The following is a 22375-nucleotide window of genomic DNA, read 5'->3' as shown; positions in this document are numbered from 1 at the left end:
TTGAGATTAGGGAGTGGTGATGACTCTTAATGAGCATGCTGCCTTCAAGCATCTGTTTAACAAAGCACATCTTGCACCGCCCTTAATCCATTTAACCCTGAGTGGACACAGCACATGTTTCAGAGAGCACAGGATTGGGGGTAAGGTCATAGATCAACAGGATCCCAAGGCAGAAGAATTTTTCTTAGTACAGAACAAAATGAAAAGTCTCCCATGTCTACTTCTTTCTACACAGACACAGCAACCATCCGATTTCTCAGTCTTTTCCCCACCTTTCCCCCTTTTCTATTCCACAAAACTGCCATTGTCATCATGGCCCGTTCTCAATGAGCTGTTGGGTACACCTCCCAGACAGGGTGGTGGCCTGGCAGAGGGGCTCCTCACTTCCCAGAAGGGACGGCCGGGCGGAGGCGCCCCCCACCTCCCTCCCGGGTGGGGCGGCCGGCCGGGCGGGGGCCGACCCCCCACCTCCCTCCCGGACGGGGTGGCTGGCCGGGCGGGGGCCGACCCTCCACCTCCCTGCCAGATGTGGCGGCTGGCGGGGTGGGGGCCGACCCCCCACCTCCCTCCCAGACGGGGCGGCTGCCGGGTGGAGACGCTCCTCACTTCCCAGACAGGGTGGCTGCCGGGCGGAGGGGCTTCTCACTTCTCAGACGGGGCAGCTGCCGGGCGGAGGGGCTCCTCACTTCTCAGACGGGGCGGTTGGGCAGAGACGCTCCTCACCTCCCAGACGGGGCGGTGGGGCAAAGGCGCTCCCCACATCTCAGACGATGGGTGGCAGGGCAGAGACGCTCCTCACTTCCCAGACTGGGCAGCCAGGCAGAGACGCTCCTCACTACCCAGACGGGGTGGCGGCCAGGCAGAGGCTGCAATCTCGGCACTTTGGGAGGCCAAGGCAGGCGGCTGGGAGGTGGAGGTTGTAGCGAGCCAAGATCATGCCACTGCACTCCGGCCTGGGCACCATTGAGCACTGAGTTAACGAGACTCCATCTGCAATCCCGGCACCTCGGGAGGCTGAGGCTGTCGGATCACTCGCGGTTAGGAGCTGGAGACCAGCCCGGCCAACACAGCGAAACCCCGTCTCCACCAAAAAAATATGAAAACCAGTCAGGCGTGGCGGCGCGCGCCTGCAATCGCAGGCACTCGGCAGGCTGAGGTGGGAGAATCAGGCAGGGAGGTTGCAGTGAGCCGAGATAGCAGCAGTACAGTCTAGCTTCGGCTCGGCATCAGAGGGAGACCATGGAAAGAGAGGGAGAGGGAGACCGTGGGGAGAGGGAGAGGGAGCCCAAAACTTCTTAAGCTGATAAACAACTTCAGCAAAGTCTCAGGATATAAAATCAATGTGCAAAAATCACAAGCATTCTTATACACCAATAATAGATGAACAGAGAGGCAAATCATGAGTGAACTCCCATTCACAATTGCTACAAAGAAAATGAAATACCTAGGAATACAACTTATAAGGGATGTGAAGGACCTCTTCAAGGAGAACTACAAACCACTGCTCAATAAGAGAGGACACAAACAAATGGAAAAACATTCCCTGCTCATGGATAGGAAGAATCAATATCATGAAAATAGCCATATTGCCCAAAGTAATTTATGGATTCAATGTTATTCCCATCACGCTGCCATTGGCTTTCTTCATGGAATTAGAAAGAACTACTTTAAATTTTATATGGAACCAAAAAAGAGGCTGCATAGCCAAGACAATCCTAAGCAAAAAGAACAAAGCGGAAGGCATCACACTACCTGACTTCAAGCTATAATAAAAGGCTACAGTAACCAAAATACCATGGTACTGGTATCAAAACAGATATATAGACCAATGGAACAGAACAGAGGCCTCAGAAATAACATCACACATCTACAAATATCTGATCTTCAGCAAACCTGACAAAAACAAGCAATGGGGAAAGGATTTCTTATTTAATAATTGGTGCTGGGAAAGCTGGCTAACCATATGCAAAAAACTGAAACTGGATCCCTTCCTTACACCTTATACAAAAATTAACTCAAGATGGATTAAAGACTTAAACATAAAACCTAAAACCATAAAAACCCTAGAAGAAAACCTAGGCAATACCATTCAGGACATAAGCATGGACAAAGACTTAATGACTACAACACAAAAAGCAATTGCAACAAAAACTAAAATTCTAAAATTGACAAATGGGATCTAATTAAACTAAAGAGCTTCTGCACAGCAAAGGAAACTATCATCAGAGTGAACAGGCAACCTACAGAATGGGAGAAAATTTTTGCAATCTATCCATCTGACAAAGGGCTAATATTCTGAATCTACAAGGAACTTAAACACATCTACAAGAAAAAACAAACAACTCCATCGAAAAGTGGGTGAAGGATATGAACAGACACTTCACAAAAGAAGACATTTATGTGGCCAACAAACATATGAAATAAAGCTCATCATCACTGGTCTTTAGATAAATGAAAATCAAAACCACAGTGAGATACCATCTCACGCCAGTTAGAATGGTGGTCATTAAAAAGTCTGGGAACAACAGATGCTGGTGAGGATGTGGAGAAATAGGAAAGCTTTTACACTGTTTCCTGGGAGTGTAAATTAGTTTGACCACTGTGGAAGACAGTGTGGCAATTCCTCAAGGATCTAGAACCAGAAATACCATTTGACCCAGCAATCCCTTTACTGAGTATATACCCAAAAGGTTATAAATCATTCTGCTATAAGGACACATGCACATGTATGTTTATTGCAGCATTATTCACAATAGCAAAGACTTGGAACAAATCCAAATGCCCATCAATGTTAGAATGGATAAAGAAAATGTAGTAAATATACACCATGGAATCCTATGCAGCCATAAAAAAGAATGAGTTAATGTCCTTTGCAGGGACATGGATGAGGCTGGAAACCATCATTCTCAGCAAGCTAACACAGGAAGAGAAAACCGAACACTGCATATTCTCATAAGTGGGAGATGAACAATGAGAACACTTGGACACAGGGAGGAGAACATCACACACCAGGCCTGTCAGGGGGTGGGCAGAAAGGGGAGGGGGAGCATTAGGACAAACGCCTAATTCATGCAGGGCTTAAAACCTAGATGACGGGTTGATAGGTGCAGCAAACCACCATGGCACATGTATAGCTATGTAACAAACCTGCATGTTCAGCACATGTATCCCAGAACTTGAAGTAAAAAACAAAAACATGTAATTAGTGTTTTCAAAATATCTTATACTTTACAAAATATTTCTACATACTATTTTGTTTTCCATTGCAAAGTTTTTACTTAAAAATGATAGTGAAAAAAATATTCCTGGTAATTCAGATTATTCAGTTTTCTAGGTGAAATATAAAAAGATCAATTTTTATATTTGTTTAAAAAATATTAAATTTCAACTTCAAAGCTAAAACATTTCTGAGTTTATAAAAATATGGGGGATGCTTAGTAAATGATTAATTTTTGGTACTTCAAAAAGAAGCTTTGCTTCAAAAAGAAGGGCTTTTGAAAACAAATAAGTGGATGCCACAGGTTTCCTGTCTTTTTGTCCTAATGAAAGGTGGCTGCCTCCAGCTTTGCCTGAACCCATGAGCTGTGGTCAGAGTTGGCTGTAGGTTCTGTGTTGGAAAGATGAGGAACTGTAGCCTCCACTGATTTTCCAGAGCTACACTTTTCTTTTGCAGCGGAACCCCGTCTTCTGGAGTGTACCAATGAGCTGCCCAATGTGAAAAAGGGATAAAATAAATGCAGCAGCTCCGATTGAAAGTGGCAGAGGCACCTGTTAGATTGGAAGCCTTCATTGACATGCTTTGCCAACAAAGAGTCAGTAGGAATAAAATAATGACAACAGTGGTGACATTCAAGTGTTCCCACTGTGCCAGGCACTGTTTTGCACATTTTAGAAACAACTCGATGAGGATATTCCCTCACTCCATGGCTATGTGTTCATCTCCATTATTTCTACTATTGCAGACTTTGTGGCCCTCTTCAACAGACTCCCCCTTCAACCAGCTTTGGCGGTGCTTTAACTGAGTGAACATTTATAGAATAAGGAAACTGAAATAAAGTGCTGATTCACAATGGACCAAGAGAAAAACAGAGGAAATGGGTAGTAAAGGACCAATGATGCATCACAATAGAGACAATTTGGGCCATGGCAAAGGGCTGTGCCATCCACAGGGCTCTCTAGCAGGGGCAGAGTCAACTGCATATAATCCCACTATCAGGTGAGTAGTAGCATATATCAGTGAGTAGGATAAACTTACAAAACTGATTGTTGGCACCCGTGGGATGGTAGATGTCTGCAGGGTGTAGACACTGAGTTTTGATTACCCACATTCAATTTCTGCTTACAAGAGTGGAAGCAAGAAGGCATGTCTTGTTTATGAGGGCTGGGGTGAGCATTCAGTCCAGGGAGGAAGTAGAAAGCTGTGGAACCTCAGAAACTCCTTAGTGTTAATCAGTCTTTTGGTATTGATGTAGCACAGAGACTGCCAACTTTGTGGCTGTGGCAGAACTTGCCTGGATAGTGAAACCTATCAAGAGGGCAGCTTTAATGTCTCAGGGAGCCCAGTCTGACACAACTGTAGTGGTAGCAAACTTTACCACCATCTCAGCTGAGGGAAATATAACAAGAAATTTCTGTGTCCTGCTCAAATGCAGATGCCAAGGACTCTGTTCTTCCATACCTCTGTACCCTGTGGAGAGGGGTCAACTGCAGTCCTGGACACATTCCCCAAAGCCTTGTCACTTCATGGGGCAACAGGAGAACAGCACTCTGGTAACTGCCTACAGATCATTGATTAAACAGGGTTTTGGGGGCTCACACTTAGGACTACTGCTCTGCAAGGCTGGGCTTGGAAAGGGGTGTGGGCAAGGCTCATCAGGGCTTGTCCATCAAGAACATACACCCAGACTCTTAACACAAGGAGCCTGGCAGATGTATGATATTAAGAAAAGTATAGAAAGAAAAGGGTGTGTGTGGCTTTAGTGATCTGTCCATTTCCAAATATGAGGAATGAACCTGTTAGAGGCTTCATTAATCTAATCTCTCTAGGAATTCCCAGGGCTAACAAGTAGACCTGTGTTAGGACTCTCTTAGTTGCAAGGGACAGCAAACAAAATACCTTAAGCAAAGTGAGGAACTTCCTGGTTTAAGTGACTATCAAATCGTGGAGTAGAAAACAGTACAGCTGGATTTAGGGCTTCATAACATAAGCTTCAAAATAACGTGATTGGTCAGTTCTCCAGAGCCATGTGGTCATTGTGGTGAAGGAAGTGAAGGTGTCAGGTGGATGGAAACAGCACAGGACCATGGTACACCTCACAATCTTAGTTTCTTGCTCTTTTTCTTCCAACAGTACCCAGAATATGCTCTAATGCACAACAGCTGGTCCTTCTGTCTAGCTTCATGGCTGGAATTCCTTAAAGAAGTTTCATAGTGAGACACATGGGTAGAACCTGTTAACAGATCTTCCCCTTCTCTATAGGAAATATGTGTTTTGGGGTTTTCAGTTTTTATAGTTTCATTTCAGTCCAACATTGTACAGAATCTACTGACCAGGCTCCCTGTGAAACAGACTCTGAGTCTGAGGTTTGTGGGCATGAAATTTACTGGGGAAGGTGGAGGAACAGGATTGGGCAGAGGGAGAAGCTGAACTGTGATGCAGTTACAGCAAAGGCCAAGCTATGGGGAGCTCTGGAGCTGAGATGGTTGTTACAAGTCAGGGTGCCCCTTGGGTTTTGTTTCTTCAAACATGTGCATTTCCTCTTTGTCCTTCTCTGTCATATTAGGATGCAGCATGAAAGCCCTTGCCAGAAGCCATGGTAAGACCCTTGAACTTGCTAACCCACATAACTGGGTGCTAAATAAACCTCTTCTCTTTATAAATTACTTAGCCTCACGTATTCTATTATAGCAACACTAAACAGAGTAAGACAATCTGTCAATTATTTGCAGGGCCAGACTCAAATGGACTTAAGTCTGGCCCTGAGAGCAATTAGATGGAGACATACTGGAGACTACAACCCCTGTGTACTTTAAGCTTTTAAGGGTAGAAAAGTTGTTATTCACTAGGAACACACAGTTATTTTTGATTTACTATTTTGGGAGGGAGTGAGATACAGTTTTCTTGTGTCCACTTGACTTTTTCCACCTTGGTAGTTCTTATTCCACAGGTCAAGGACCTGTGGGTGTTCTGCAAGTCATCAAGTATGGTGAATCCCATTATTCAGGAAGGAATGGGGGAATAACTCCTTTGAGGCCTTGGTTGTGATACTCTATTATGTCACTCCCAAAACTCCTGCTTTAAAATGGCAGCATGATGACTCTTTGAGTCCCTGAATATTTATGCCACCATGAACTCTGTGCTCAGCAGTCCTCAAAATGTTTCCAGTGCATGTTCATGCAAGTAAATGGCATAGATTTCTTTGGGAAGGTCTGGAGGAATCATTTAAATATGCAATTACTCTGGTGTTTCAGAGGTCTTCCTTCTAGGGATACAACTTCTCCTTCATTCAGTGGCTTTGGGTTCTGAGACCCGGCTCTGATGTGGAAATTAAAAAAGAAACCATAATTTTTTATCGGGCAATCTGCCCTCAAATTGTTGATTATCTTTCCTGACTTCTTTTGATTGTATATAATAGTAATACTCTTGTTGGTAGCCCATCTATTTTGCACAAAGCATTGCTGTGTTTTGTTAGCCATTGCCATAGGTTTCTTTGGGTTGGTTCACTGAGAAAGAGAGTCTGAGGCAGAAATGTACATGCAGGAAGGTTTTTTTTTGGGTGCTCTTAGAACCAACATTTGTAAGCATATAAGGAACACAAGACTGGGCAAAGGTAGAAGTTGAACAGTGATGCAGTTTGTGATTTTGAAAAGAAATATATGCACTTATAGTTTAATAATCCTGTCTTTAAAAATTAGAGCTTAATTCTCTTCTACTTGAGTGTGGGCAGGATGTGGTGACTCACTTCTGAGTAACTGAACAAAACAGAAGTGATGGTGTGTGGCTTTGCAGACAGTCATAAGAAGGCAGGGTGGCTCTGCCTCTTGGGTTATTTACTCCTAGGAAAGCAAGATGCCATACCATGAGGACATTCCCTGAGGACAGGCCTTTGTGGCAAGGAACTGAAGTCTTCTTCCAACAGCAGCTAGAGAGTGAGCCATCTTGAGGCAGATCCTCCAACACCAGTCAGTCCTTTAGACAAATTCAACCCCTGCTGACACCTTGACTACAACATCATAAAAGACCTTGAACCAGAGGTATCTGGCTAAGTTGCTTTAGTATGCTAGACCCTCAGAAACTGTGTGAGGTAAATGTTTGTGGTATAAGTGGCTAGGTATTGGGATGATTTGTTTTGCAGTGATAAGTAATTCATACATCTTTTGATACTAGGAGCAGAGTGCTATCCTAATAATATCTGTACACGTGAAAGTGGTTTGGAAGCAGGCAGTGGTCTGCAACTAGAAAGATTTTGATCAGAAAGTTATATAAAGCTTGAACAGCCTTGAAAATATTTTTAGAAGCATTATGTGATTTTTAGGCAGTTGTGAGTGAGACTTAAAGCAATGTGAAAAACATGGAAACTGGAGGAAAGGACTTCTTGTTATGAATGGCAGATGTTTAGCAATATTCTTCCATATGGTATGTGGAACGCAGAAAACATGCCTAATGAACTGGGTGTTGTTGAGGAATTTCTGGGTAAAGCACTAAAAATACAGCCTGATTTCATATTGCTGCTTAGAGTAAAATGCAAGCAAAGAGAGAAAAGAAGGAAATGTCAAACATGAATAAGTTGGGAGTTGAATGTTAAAAAAAAAACCATTGTTAAACGGAACTGGAGTTCATTATGCTAAGTGAAATAAGCCTCAGCAAGGTAAGCATTACATGTTCCCACTTATCTGTGAGATCTAAAAATCAAAACAATTGAACTCATGGAGATAGAGAGCAGAAGGAAGGTTACCAGAGGCTGGGGAATGTAGTGGGAGGACTGGGGTTGTGGGGAGGTAGGGGTAGTTAATGAGTACAAAAAATGGAATGAATGAATAAGACCTAGTATTTGATAGCCCAACAGAGTGACTATAGTCAATAATAAATTAATTGTACATCATAAAATAACTAAAAGAGTACAACTGAATTGCTTGTAACACAAAGGATAAATGCTTGAGGGGATGAATACCTCATTCTCCATGATGTAATTATAACACATTTCATGCCTGTATCAAAACATCTTATGTACTCCATAAATATATACACCTACCATGTACCCACACAAATTTAAAAAAACCTTTGTTAAAACATCAAAGCTGTCTTACATGATGCCCCAGATTATTACTCAGTTCAAAAGGTTCTCTAAATATTTTGATGTTATGACTCACAGATTCTTTCAATAAAAACATCACTTTTAAGAAGCTTAAGGGCATTATTTCTTGATAGAAGCATAATGAAGAGATGGGCTTACTTGGGGAGATTTTTAGATGTCTTTTATTTAATAAGCAGACCCTCCAAAAAGATTCAAAGGAGACCCAGGAAATTTTTAATAGAATTATATCAGGAGAAACACTATCAGTTTGGACAGAAATGGACAGAGACAGCAGGCAATGAAAATAGACCATTGGATCTTCAAACATTACTGATAAGAATCAGGCCGAGAAAACTATATGTCTTCAGCTATATGTCAGTTTTAATGAAAATGAAAGTATGACTTAGAAGGCAGAACAAAGAGCTGGGAGGATGTAGCCAGGAGTCATATAGAACAACTCTCGGGGAAGATATGGATGGGCCTTAGTCACGGAACCTGCAACATTTGCCCAGCTGGGTTTCAGAACTGTTCTGGATCAATGACTTCTCTGTACTTTGCATTACATCTCTTTGAATAGGAATGTGTGTGTTGGTTATACTATGCTCAGCACTCCACTGTCTGAGTAATGTGTAGGGGACAGAAAGCTTATCTGTTTAGTTCACAGGTTTACAAATGGAGAGAAACTGTACTTGAGAGCCATGTTTAAGGAAGTGCATGTGAGCAGTCTCATCTTCACCTGGACCTAGTATCTGTTAATGAAATACCAATGCCACATCCAAGGACAAATGTCAGATAGCAAATTTGAGAGGAATAGTGTCAGTAATTGGAGGATTGTAAAAACTGGAGAGGAACAAACAAAAGAAATGTGAATCTCTTGCTGAAAAGGCATCCACTGATTTCCCTTTACAGATTATAACATGGAAAGTAGAAGTCCATTCAGAGGCTCTCTGAATGTGCCTATTGAAGGTCCCTGGTGCCTTTGAATGACATAATTTAGGTTGGTGACTAGTTTCTACAACTGCTGCTGTCAAACACGTGACTTATATTAGATGCTTGAGTTCATAGTGGTAAAAGTAGGAATCTAGAACCTCTTTCATATGTTTTAGTTCCCAGCTTAGATTACAAGATTCATAAATGCAAGTGATAGATGAAGGGGTAACACTAGGCAGAATGTATATAAGAGGAAGTTATAGGAGATAGACTAGTTCACATGTTTAGAGGCATGCTGCTTGGGAATGAGTGTGGACTTCTGCAAGAGCAGCTGAAGGAGTACAGTTGGATACCTCTTTCCATAGTGATTTTTGTGCCAATTTGTCCTGTAAATCACCTGATGACATATGAATAATCTGTCCTTGTTTCAGGCACCACCTTGGTCTAGGAACCTGGTCCAGGGAACTTAATTCAATAAATTAATTAGGTCTTGTTTTATATAAGATGACTGTCCAAAATTATTGATAGCTATGTTGCTTAGAGGAGGATTGTTGAAAGAGCTTCCTTTCAAGGGGCTATGAGTATGCCTGTCCTGAAGGAGCTCTAATACAATTGGGAGATATGATTTTCCATAATTTCAAATATTTCCCTTCTGACATAAAGTATAATCATCAGGTCTTAGGCTGGTTTCTTTTTCTTTTATAAAATTTAATTTGAAAAAATATTATAATGCACCAGTAAATGAAAAAAAAGTCACTGGCCATCCTAATGCAGAATGATAACCAGAATGAAAGTATTAATTAGGTGCTTGAAGAATGCCTCTACCGCCCACAAGCAACTGAAAGAAAAATGGGCCACCTTCCTTCCCACAATTGAATTTTTCTACTTATGATCATTATACTTCACCACTAAATTTATAATTTACTCTTATTTATTTATTTGTTATTTATTTACATATTTATTTTTTATTATACTTTAAGTTCTGGGATACATGTACAGAACGTTCAGGTTTGTTACATAGGCATACATGTGCCATGGTGGTTTGCTGCACCCATCAACCCGTTGTCTACATTAGGTATTTCTTCTAATGCTATCCCTCCCTTTGTACCCCACCCCGTGACAGGCCCTGGTGTGTGATTTTCCCCTCCCTATGCCCATATGTTCTCATTGTTCAACTCCTACTTATGAGTGAAAACATGCAGTGTTTGGTTTTCTGTTCCTGTGTTAGTTTGCTGAGAATGATTGTTTCCAGCTTCATCCATGTCCCTGCAAAGGACATGAACTCATTCTTTTTTATGACTGCATAGTATTCCATGGTATATATATGCCACATTTTCTTTATCCAGTCTAACATTTATGGGCATTTGAGTTGGTTCCAAGTCTTTGCTATTGTGAATAGTGCTGCAATAAACATACATGTACATGTGTCTTTATAGTAGAATGATTTATAATCCTTTGGGTATATACCCAGTAATGGGATAGCTGGGTCAAATAGTATTTCTGGTTCTAGATCCTTGAGGAATTGCCACGTTGTTTTCCACAATGGTTGAACTAATTTACACTCCCACCAACAGTGTAAGAGTGTTCCTGTTTCTCCAAATCCTCTCTGGCATCTGTTGTTTCCTGACATTTTAATGATCAAAATTCTAATTGGCATGAGATGGTATCTCATTGTGGTTTTGATTCATATTTCTCTAACGACCAGTGATGATGGGCTTTTTTTCATATGTTTGTTGGCCACATAAATGTCTTCTTTTGTGAAGTGCCTGTTCATATCCTTTGCCCACTTTTTGATAAGGTTTTTTTTTTTTTCTTGTAAATTTGTTTAAGTTCCTTGTAGATTCTGGATATTAGCCCTTTGTCAGGTGGATAGATTGCAAAAATTTTCTCCCATTCTGTAGGTTGCCTGTTCACTTTGATGATCATTTCTTTTGCTGTGCAGAAGCTCTTTAGTTTAATTAGATCCCATTTGTCAATTTTGGATTTTGTTGCAATTGCTTTTGGTGTTTTAGTCATGAAGTCTTTGCCCATGCCCATGTCCTGAATGGTATTGCCTAGGTTTTCTTCTAGGGTTTTTTATGGTTTTAGTTCTTACATTTAAATCTTTAATCCATCTTTTTCTTTTATTTTTTTATTTTTTATTTTTTATTATACTTTAAGTTTTAGGGTACATGTGCACATTGTGCAGGTTAGTCACATATGTATACATGTGCCATGCTGGTGCGCTGCACCCACTAACTCGTCATCTAGCATTAGGTATATCTCCCAATGCTATCCCTTCCCCCTCCCCCCACCCCACAACAGTCCCCAGAGTGTGATATTCCCCTTCCTGTGTCCATGTGATCTCATTGTTCAATTCCCACCTATGAGTGAGAATATGCGGTGTTTGGTTTTTTGTTCTTGTGATAGTTTACTGAGAATGATGATTTCCAGTTTCATCCATGTCCCTACAAAGAACACGAACTCATCATTTTTTCTGGCTGCATAGTATTCCATGGTGTATATGTGCCACATTTTCTTAATCCAGTCGATCATTGTTGGACATTTGGGTTGGTTCCGAGTCTTTGCTATTGTGAATAATGCCACAATAAACATACATGTGCATGTGTCTTTATAGCAGCATGATTTATAGTCCTTTGGGTATATACCCAGTAATGGGATGGCTGGGCCAAATGGTATTTCTAGTTCTAGATCCCTGAGGAATCACCATGCTGACTTCCACAATGGTTGAACTACTTTACAGTCCCACCAACAGTGTAAAAGTGTTCCTATTTCTCCACATCATCTCCAGCACCTGTTGTTTCCTGACTTTTTAATGATTGCCATTCTAACTGGTGTGAGATGGTATCTCATTGTGGTTTTGATTTGCATTTCTCTGATGGCCAGTGATGATGAGCATTTTTTCATGTGTTTTTTGGCTGCATAAATGTCTTCTTTTGAGAAGTGTCTGTTCATGTCCTTCGCCCACTTTTTGATGGGGTTGTTTGTTTTTTTCTTGTAAATTTGTTTGAGTTCATTGTAGATTGTGGATATTAGCCCTTTGTCAGATGAGTAGGTTGCAAAAATTTTCTCCCATTTTGTAGGTTGCCTGTTCACTCTGTTGGTAGTTTCTTTTGCTGTGCAGAAGCTCTTTCATTTAATTAGATCCCATTTGTCAATTTTGTCTTTTGTTGCCATTGCTTTTGGTGTTTTAGACATGAAGTCCTTGCCCATGCCTATGTCCTGAATGGTAATGCCTAGGTTTTCTTCTAGGGTTTTTATGCTTTTAGGTCTAACATGTAAGTCTTTAATCCATCTTGAATTAATTTTTGTATAAGGTGTAAGGAAGGGATCCAGTTTCAGCTTTCTACATATGGCTAGCCAGTTTTCCCAGCACCATTTATTAAATAGGGAATCCTTTCCCCATTGCTTGTTTTCTCAGGTTTGTCAAAGATCAGATAGTTGTACATACGCGGCGTTATTTCTGAGGGCTCTGTTCTGTTCTATTGATCTATATCTCTGTTTTGGTACCAGCACCATGCTGTTTTGGTGACTGTAGCCTTGTAGTATAGTTTGAAGTGAGGTAGTGTCATGCCTCCAGCTTTGTTCTTTTGGCTTAGGATTGACTTGGCAATGAGGGCTCTATTTTGGTTCCATATGAACTTTAAAGTAGTTTTTTCCAATTGTGTGAAGAAAGTCATTGGTAGCTTGATGGGGATGGCATTGAATCTGTAAATTACCTTGGGCAGTATGGCCATTTTCATGATATTGATTCTTCCTACCCATGAGCATGGAATGTTCTTCCATTTGTTTGTATCCTCTTTTATTTCCTTGAGCAGTGGTTTGTAGTTCTCCTTGAAGAGGTCCTTCACATCCCTTGTAAGTTGGATTCCTAGGTATTTTATTCTCTTTGAAGCAATTGTGATTGGGAGTTCACTCATGATTTGGCTCTCTGTTTGTCTGTTGTTGGTGTATAAGAATGCTTGTGATTTTTGTACATTGATTTTGTATCCTGAGACTTTGCTGAAGTTGCTTATCAGCTTAAGGAGATTTTGGGCTGAGACAATGGGGTTTTCTATATATACGATCATGTTGTCTGCAAACAGGGACAATTTGACTTCCTCTTTTCCTAATCGAATACCCTTTATTTCCTTCTCCTGCCTAATTGCCCTGGCCAGAACTTCCAACACTATGTTGAATAGGAGTGGTGAGAGAGGGCATCCCTGTCTTGTGCCAGTTTTCAAAGGGAATGCTTCCAGTTTTTGCCCATTCAGTATGACATTGGCTGTGGGTTTGTCACACATAGCTGTTATTATTTTGAAATACGTCCCATCAATACCTAATTTATTGAGAGTTTTTAGCATGAAGGGTTGTTGAATTTTGTCAAAGGCTTTTTCTGCATCTATTGAGATAATCATGTGGTTTTTGTCTTTGGTTCTGTTTATATGCTGGATTACATTTATTGATTTGTGCATATTGAACCATCCTTGTATCCCAAGGATGAAGCCCACTTGATCATGGTGGATAAGCTTTTTGATGTGCTGCTGGATTCGTTTTGCCAGTATTTTATTGAGGATTTTTGCATCAATGTTCATCAAGGATATTGGTCTAAAATTCTCTTTTTTGGTTGTGTCTCTGCCCGGCTTTGGTATCAGGATGATGCTGGCCTCATAAAATGAGTTAGGGAGGATTCCCTCTTTTTCTATTGATTGGAATAGTTTCAGAAGGAATGGTACCAGCTCCTCCTTATACCTCTGGTAGAATTCAGCTGTGAATCCATCTGGTCCTGGACTCTTTTTGGTTGGTAAGCTATTGATTATTGCCACAATTTCAGATCCTGTTATTGGTCTATTCAGAGATTCAACTTCTTCCTGGTTTAGTCTTGGGAGAGTGTATGTGTCAAGGAATTTATTCATTTCTTCTAGATTTTCTAGTTTATTTGCATAGAGGTGTTTGTAGTATTCTCTGATAGTAGTTTGTATTTCTGTGGGATCAGTGGTGATATCTCCTTTATCATTTTTTATTGCGTCTATTTGATTCTTCTCTCTCTTTTTCTTTATTAGTCTTGCTAGCGGTCTATCAATTTTGTTGATCCTTTCAAAAAACCAGCTCCTGGATTCATTAATTTTTTGAAGGGTTTTTTGTGTCTCTATTTCCTTCAGTTCTGCTCTGATTTTAGTTATTTCTTGCCTTCTGCTATCTTTTGAATGTGTTTGCTCTTGCTTCTCTAGTTCTTTTAATTGTGATATTAGGGTGTCAATTTTGGATCTTTCCTGCTTTCTCTTGTGGGCATTTAGTGCTATAAATTTCCCCTACACACTGCTTTGAATGCATCCCAGAGATTCTAGTATGTTGTGTCTTTGTTCTCATTGGTTTCAAAGAACATCTTTATTTCTGCCTTCATTTCTTTATGTACCCAGTAGTCATTCAGGAGCAGGTTGTTCAGTTGCCAGGTAGTTGAGCAGTTTTGAGTGAGTTTCTTAATCCTGAGTTCTAATTTGATTGCACTGTGGTCTGAGAGAGTTTGTTATAATTTCTGTTCTGTTACATTTGCTGAGGAGAGCTTTACTTCCAAGTATGTGGTCAATTTTGGAATTGGTGTGGTGCGGTGCTGAAAAAAATGTATATTCTGTTGATTTGGGGTGGAGGGTTCTGTAGATGTCTGTTAGGTCTGCTTGGTGCAGAGCTGAGTTCAATTCCTGGGTATCCTTGTTGACTTTCTGTCCGTTGATCTGTCTAATGTTGACAGTGGGGTGTTAAAGTCTCCCATTATTAATGTGTGGGAGTCTAAGTCTCTTTGTAGGTCACTCAGGACTTGCTTTATGAATCTGGGTGCTCCTGCATTGGGTGCATATATATTTAGGATAGTTAGCTCTTCTTGTTGAATTGATCCCTTTACCATTATATAATGGCCTTCTTTGTCTCTTTTGATCTTTGTTGGTTTAAAGTCTGTTTTATCAGAGACTAGGATTGCAACCCCTGCCTTGTTTTGTTTTCCATTTGCTTGGTAGATCTTCCTCCATCCTTTTATTTTGAGCCTATATGTGTCTCTGCATGTGAGATGGGTTTCCTGAATACAGCACACTGATGGGTCTTGACTCTTTATCCAATTTGCCATTCTGCGTCTTTTAATTGGAGCATTTAGTCCGTTTACATTTAAAGTTAATGTTGTTATGTGTGAATTTGATCCTGTCATTATGATGTTAGCTGGTTATTTTGCTCGTTAGTTGATGCAGTTTCTTCCTAATCTTGATGGTCTTTACATTTTGGCATGATTTTGTAGTGGCTGGTACTGGTTGTTCCTTTCCATGTTTAGCACTTCCTTCAGGAGCTCTTTTAGGGCAGGCCTGGTGGTGACAAAATCTCTCAGCATTTGCTTGTCTGTAAAGTATTTTATTTCTCCTTCGCTTATGAAGCTTAGTTTGGCTGGATATGCAATTCTGGGTTGAAAATTCTTTTCTTTAAGAATGTTGAATATTGGCCCCCACTCTCTTCTGGCTTGTAGGGTTTCTGCGGAGAGATCTGCTGTTAGTCTGATGGGCTTCCCTTTGAGGGCAACCCGACCTTTCTCTCTGGCTGCCCTTAACATTTTTTCCTTCATTTCACCTTTGGTGAATCTGACAATTATGTGTCTTGGAGTTGCTCTTCTCGAGGAATATCTTTGTGGTGTTCTCTGTATTTCCTGAATCTGAATGTTGGCCTGCCTTGCTAGATTGGGGAAGTTCTCCTGGATAATATCCTGCAGAGTGTTTTCCAACTTGGTTCCATTCTCCCTCTCACTTTCAGGTACACCAATCAGACGTAGATTTGGTCTTTTCACATAGTCCCATATTTCTTGGAGGCTTTGCTCATTTCTTTTTATTCTTTTTTCTCTAAACTTCCCTTCTCACTTCATTTCATTCATTTCATCTTCTATCGCTGATACCCTTTCTTCCAGTTGATCACATCAGCTCCTGAGGCTTCTGCATTCTTCACGTAGTTCTCGAGCCTTGGTTTTCAGCTCCATCAGCTCCTTTAAGCACTTCTCTGTATTGGTTATTCTAGTTATACATTCTTCTAAATTTTTTTCAAAGTTTGCAACTTCTTTGCCTTTGGTTTGAATGTCCTCCCATAGCTCAGAGTAATTTGATCGTCTGAGGCCTTCTTCTCTCAGCTCGTCAAAGTCATTCTCCATCCAGCTTTGTTCTGTTGCTGGTGAGGAACTGCGTTCCTTTGGAGGAGGAGAAGCACTCTGCTTTTTAGAGTTTCCAGTTTTTCTGTTCTGTTTTTTCCCCATCTTTGTGGTTTTATCTACTTTTGGTCTTTGATGATGGTGACGTACAGATGGGTTTTTGGTGTGGATGTCCTTTCTGTTTGTTAGTTTTCCTTCTAACAGACAGGACCCTCAGCTGCAGGTGTGTTAGAGTTTGCTAGAGGTCCACTCCAGACCCTGTTTGCCTGGGTATCAGCAGCGGTGGCTGCAGAACTGTGGATTTTTGTGAACCACAAGTGCTGCTGTCTGATCGGTCCTCTGGAAGTTTTGTCTCAGAGGAGTATCCGGCCGTGCGAGGTGTCAGTCTGCCCCTACTGGGTGGTGCCTCCCAGTTAGGCTGCTCGGGGGTCAGGGACCCACTTGAGGAGGCAGTCTGCCCATTCTCAGATCTCCAGCTGCGTGATCGGAGAACCACTAGTCTCTTCGAAGCTGTCAGACAGGGACGTTTAAGTCTGCAGAGGTTACTGCTGTCTTTTTGTTTGTCTGTGCCCTGCCCCCAGAAGTGGAGCCTACAGAGGCAGGCAGGCCTCCTTGAGCTGTGGTGGGCTCCACCCAGTTCGAGCTTCCCAGCTGCTTTGTTTACCTAAGCAAGCCTGGGCAATGGCAGATGCCCTTCCCCCAGCCTCACTGCCGCCTTGCAGTTTGATCTCAGACTACTGTGCTAGCAATCAGTGATACTCCGTGGGCTCAGGACCCTCTGAGCCAGGTGCGGGATGCAATCTCCTGGTGTGCCATTCCTTAAGTCTGCTGGAAAAGCACAGTATTAGGGTGGGAGTGACCCAATTCTCCAGGTGCCGTCTGTCACCCTTTTCTTTGACTAGGAAAGGGAAGTCCCTGACCCCTTGCACTTCCCGAGTGAGGCAATGCCTCGCCCTGCTTTGGCTCCCGCACAGTGCGCTGCACCCATTGTCCTGCACCCACTCTCTGGCACTCCCTAGTGAGATGAACCCAGTACCTCAAATGGAAATGCAGAAATCACCCATCTTCTGTGTCCCTCACGCTGGGAGCTGTAGATCGGAGCTGTTCCTATTCTGCCATCTTCTGACATCATTTTTCTTTGATTGTTTTTGATCCTTGTGGTTGTGCATCAATGTCTATTCATTGAAGAAATAGGTATTTATTTTAGTGTTCACGGTCTGGATTTCTCTGTGACAGTTCTTGTACAAGAGGTCTATCCAGCAAATCTGAGCATGCTGTTTGTCATGGTCACTAGATTCATAAGCGCTTGATCTAGTGCAGCACTAAGGCCTCTTCATGTCCTACTGTGGGACAGAGGATGGCAAGCCTGTGCTGGTGTCTTGGAAGACAGCATCTCCCAGAGGTTCACCGCACAGGTAGGATAGTTTCCAGGCTGTTGCAGAAAAGGGCTGGAGCTGAGACTGGGCCTTTTTAGAATCTTCTGTGAGAAAGAGGATGGCAAGCCTCTTCTGGTGGCTCAGACGGGCACATATCTAAGCAGTTCCCTGCAAAGGTAGGATAGTTACCTGACTGCAGTGACAGGGGCTGGAGCTGACATTTGACCCTTTTAGGATCTGCTATGGGATGGAAGCTAGAAACCCTGTCCTGTTACTTCAGATAGGTGCATTTCCCAGCAGTTCCCTGCATAGGTGGGATAGTTTTCTGGCTATGGCAGTAAGAGGCTGAAGCTGAGACTGTGCCCCTTCAAGAATTTCTGTGTGACAGTCTAATAAGTCTGTCAGAGAGGCTCAGATGGGATGAGTTTCCCAGCAGATCCCTGTGCCTTTGGGATAATTCCCTCATTGCCACAAGAGGGGCTGGGTCTAAGACTGGGCCACTTGAGGACCTGCTATGGAAGAGATGCTGGCAAGCCTGTCCCAGTTGTTCAGAGGGCATGTCTCCCAGCTATTCCTTGTACAGGTCAGATAATTCCCTGGCTGTGGCACCAATGGACTTCAGCTGAGATTGGCTCCTTCAGGCTCTGCAATGAAATGGAACCTAGTAAGCCTGTTATGGAGGCTCAGATGGGTGACTCCCAGCCATTCTCTGCTTGGGCAAGATAATGCCTGGGCTGAAAGATAGAGCCCATTTAGACTGTGCTGTGGAACAGAGGCTTTCAAGCCTGTCCTAGTGTCACACATGAGAGCTCTTTCTGAGGCCTTGTGCAAGCAGTGTCAATCTGTGACCACAGTTGAGGGGAACTGTAGCTTTTATAGGGTAACTTTCCAGTCCACTGCTGAGACCAATGTTGGTGGGCAGTCAAAACTTTTTGCCAAGATACTGTTGTGATTCCTCCTGGAGGCTTTGGCAGATAGTTTTGGTTCCAGGGTCAAGGCCATACAAGGCTGTAGCTAAGCCCTTTGGGAAATGAGGCTCTTTCAAACTTTCAATGCAGGAGCATGATTGGTAGGCCTGCCATCTGGGTGTGGGCCTGCACTCTTAAAATGACTTTTCAAAGTCTTGGGCTCCACTGGGGTTTCACAAACTTCAACCTCAGTCCCCAGCTCCTGTAAAGAGGCTTTTTCTCTGTTGACAGGTACAGAATTCTTGTTGTTTTTGGGGGATACAAGTGGATGACTTCTTATTCTGCCACCTTGCTGGCAGCACACTTCTGAGTTTGAAGTTTTTAGATTCCACAAATAAGTTAGATCTTGTGGTATTTGTGTTTCTCTAGCTGCACTTGTTTTATGTACTGTTCTTTACAAAATTAAGACTGGATTCCATGGTATTATATCCAGCTAATTATTAGAATCATGATTTATAGCACATGACTTTCAAAAAATATCTATAGCTACACGGCTCAGGAGGGTTTGGATAACAGGCTATGAATATCCATGTCCAGGAAGAAGCTCCTTTACCACAATTAGGAGAGATAATTAGCCCTAATTTCCAGCATTTCCTCAATGATTTCAAATGTATTCATTAGTTCTCTGATTTTTTTTCTTTTTACAAAGTTCCATTCAAGAAACACTGGACAACAAAGAGTGAGTTACAGATGTTCACTGATAATCCTATTTCAAAATGATAATCACTGCAAAATATTAACTAGGTCTTTGAAGAATGCTTCTGTTACTCCAAGTCAAATGGAAAGGAAACCCGTTCACTCACCCCACCATAGTAGATTTTTTTTACAGTTGTGCTCACTAGACTTCTCCAGTAAAAATATTATCTGTTGGGCCACAAGCACTGGTCTGTAGCTTTAAAGACTCATGAAGACCTGTGGGAAATTCTCTTCCATGAAACATCGTGTTTATGAACTGACCACTATCTTCTGGGGTGATGCACAGAAACAGATGCCATGTAGTCTTCGTCATAATGGGCTATAAACATTTCATTAGGCACAAGAATAAGACTGGATAAACTCATGCTATCCATTATGGATGATTTCCTGGAATATCCTCTTTCCCACATTCCTGTGGGTTGTCATGTCTTTACTTTTTGATCCCTCGGAAGGTGTTTTGAAGCTGATAAGCAAAAGAAGTCTTAAAGACTATTTTTTTCAAAAGCTAAATTGACAGTGTAACTAGAGGGTCTGTGCAAGAGCTAAAGAGTTTATCAAAATAAGTTGAGTATTTGGGAAGGGTGAGGGTGGAGAAGTGTCTCTGGGTCCTGGGGGAACCAGAACCCGGTACTCACCTTTAGGATACTCCATGGAATCAGAGAACTCCTAACAGTGTGGTTGCAAATGGAGGTGAGTGGCCACACCAGAATCCCCATTTCAATGCCTCATTGTGATGGGAATGGTAGAGTTTCAGCACCGAGTGTGTGCAGGCTCAGTAGTTACATGATAACCTCTAAGCGGGTAACTGATAATGAGTGCAATCTTCCATTATTACTACTTTATTTCTTGACACACTCTGCATGTGCCTGTGGAGTCTAGATAGCTTTGATATGAAAGATTTGTGGAAATAATTCCTCAAAATAACTTATTTGCATTTTTTTTTTTTTTGCCAACCCAGAGGCAAGGTGGAATTTAAAATGAAATTTTGTTACTGGTAGCAACTAAAATGCAATGTTACGTCTATATTTGCAGACAAATACTCATATCTATTAAATCTGTGTGATGTCTTTTTTTCATTTCTTCTGTGCATTCAGAGCTTCTAGCATACTGCTTAGTTGCTATTACATGATGACCTAATAACTTTTTTCATGTTATGAGTTTTCTTTCTTTTTAAAAATAAATTTAATTATGTATATTTAAGGTATACAACACAATGCTATGAGAGTTATATATGTGTGTGTCTGTGTGTGTGTATAAAATAGTCACCATGGTGAAGCAAATTAACGTATCTATCACCTCATATAGTTAACTTAGTTTTCACTCTGTGGCAAGAACAACTATAATCTAGTCATTTAGCAAAAATTCTGAATTCTATACTCTATTATCAACTATAGTCTTCATGTTGTACATGAGCTCTTTAGCCTTGTTTATCCTACATATCTTGTACTTTGACCTACATCTCCCCATTTCCTCCTTCCCATCTTGTCTCTGGTAACTGCTATTTTATTCTCTATCTCCATTTATTTGACTTTTTTCCCACATATAAGTGAGGTCATGCAATGTTTTCCTTTTTGTGTCTGGCTTATTTTATTTAGCCTAATGTTTTCCAGGTACATCCATGTAGTGGCAAACGGCAGAATCTCCTCTTATTTTTTTTTTCATAATTCCAACTTTTATTTTAGATTTAGGGGGCACATGTGCAGATTTGTTACATGGATATATTGTGCGATGCTGAGATTTAGGGTACAATTGAATATCTCCTTTTTAAAGGCTGAATAATATTACTTGTGTGTGTGTGTGTGTAAACATTACAGTTTCCTTTTTCATTCATCTGTTGATGGACACCTAGATTGTTTCTGTATCTTGGTAATTGTGCATGATGCTTCAATGAAAATGGGAGTGCAGATGTTTTTACAAGGTGGTACTTTCTTTTTTTAAAAAATTTATTTATTTATTTATTTATTTATTATTATTATACTTCAAGTTTTAGGGTACATGTGCACATTGTGCAGGTTAGTCACATATGTATACATGTGCCATGCTGGTGCGCTGCACCCACTAACTCGTCATCTAGCATTAGGTATATCTCTCAATGCTATCCCTCCCTGCTCCCCCCACCCCACAACAGTCCCCAGAGTGTGATGTTCCCCTTCCTTTGTCCATGTGATCTCATTGTTCAGTTCCCACCTATGAGTGAGAATATGCGGTGTTTGGTTTTTTGTTCTTGTGATAGTTTACTGAGAATGATGATTTCCAATTTCATCCATGTCCCTACAAAGGACGTGAACTCATCATTTTTTCTGGCTGCATAGTACTCCATGGTGTATATGTGCCACATTTTCTTAATCCAGTCTATCATTGTTGGACATTTAGGTTTGTTCCAAGTCTTTGCTATTGTGAATAATGCCACAATAAACATATGTGTGCATGTGTCTTTATAGCAGCATGATTTATAGTCCTTTGGGTATATACCCAGTAATGGGATGGCTGGGTCAAATGGTATTTCTAGTTCTAGATCCCTGAGGAATCGCCCACTGACTTCCACAATGGTTGAACTAGTTTACAGTCCCAACAACAGTGTAAAAGTATTCCTATTTCTCCACATGCTTTCCAGCACCTGTTGTTTCCTGACTTTTTAATGATTGCCATTCTAACTGGTGTGAGATGGTATCTCATTGTGGATTTGATTTGCGTTTCTCTGATGGCCAGTGATGATGAGCATTTTTTCATGTGTTTTTTGGCTACATAAATGTCTTCTTTTGAGAAGTGTCTGTTCATGTCCTTCGCCCACTTTTTGATGGGGTTGTTTGTTTTTTTCTTGTAAATTTGTTTGAGTTCATTGTAGATTGTGGATATTAGCCCTTTGTCAGATGAGTAGGTTGTGAAAATTTTCTCCCATTTTGTAGGTTGCCTGTTCACTCTGGTGGTAGTTTCTTTTGCTGTGCAGAAGCTCTTTCATTT

At 41.3% G+C, this 22375-nt stretch overlaps 1 long non-coding RNA gene across 1 annotated transcript in view; it reads left to right on the top strand.

Moving 5' to 3' along the window:
* The first annotated feature begins 4151 nt into the window (after positions 1–4151).
* LOC134756452 (uncharacterized) overlaps positions 4152–22375 on the top strand; it is a 67534-nt gene continuing 49310 nt past the window's right edge. Inside the window, exons 1-2 of the long non-coding RNA XR_010129125.1 lie at positions 4152–4216; positions 4653–4770. This is a non-coding gene — a long non-coding RNA (uncharacterized lncRNA). The remainder of the gene's footprint in view (positions 4217–4652; positions 4771–22375) is intronic.

The sequence above is a fragment of the Gorilla gorilla genome, chromosome 9 (assembly GCF_029281585.2).
Source record: "Gorilla gorilla gorilla isolate KB3781 chromosome 9, NHGRI_mGorGor1-v2.1_pri, whole genome shotgun sequence".
Classification (NCBI taxonomy): domain Eukaryota; kingdom Metazoa; phylum Chordata; class Mammalia; order Primates; family Hominidae; genus Gorilla; species Gorilla gorilla.
This window is presented reverse-complemented; position numbering and strand designations above follow the sequence as displayed.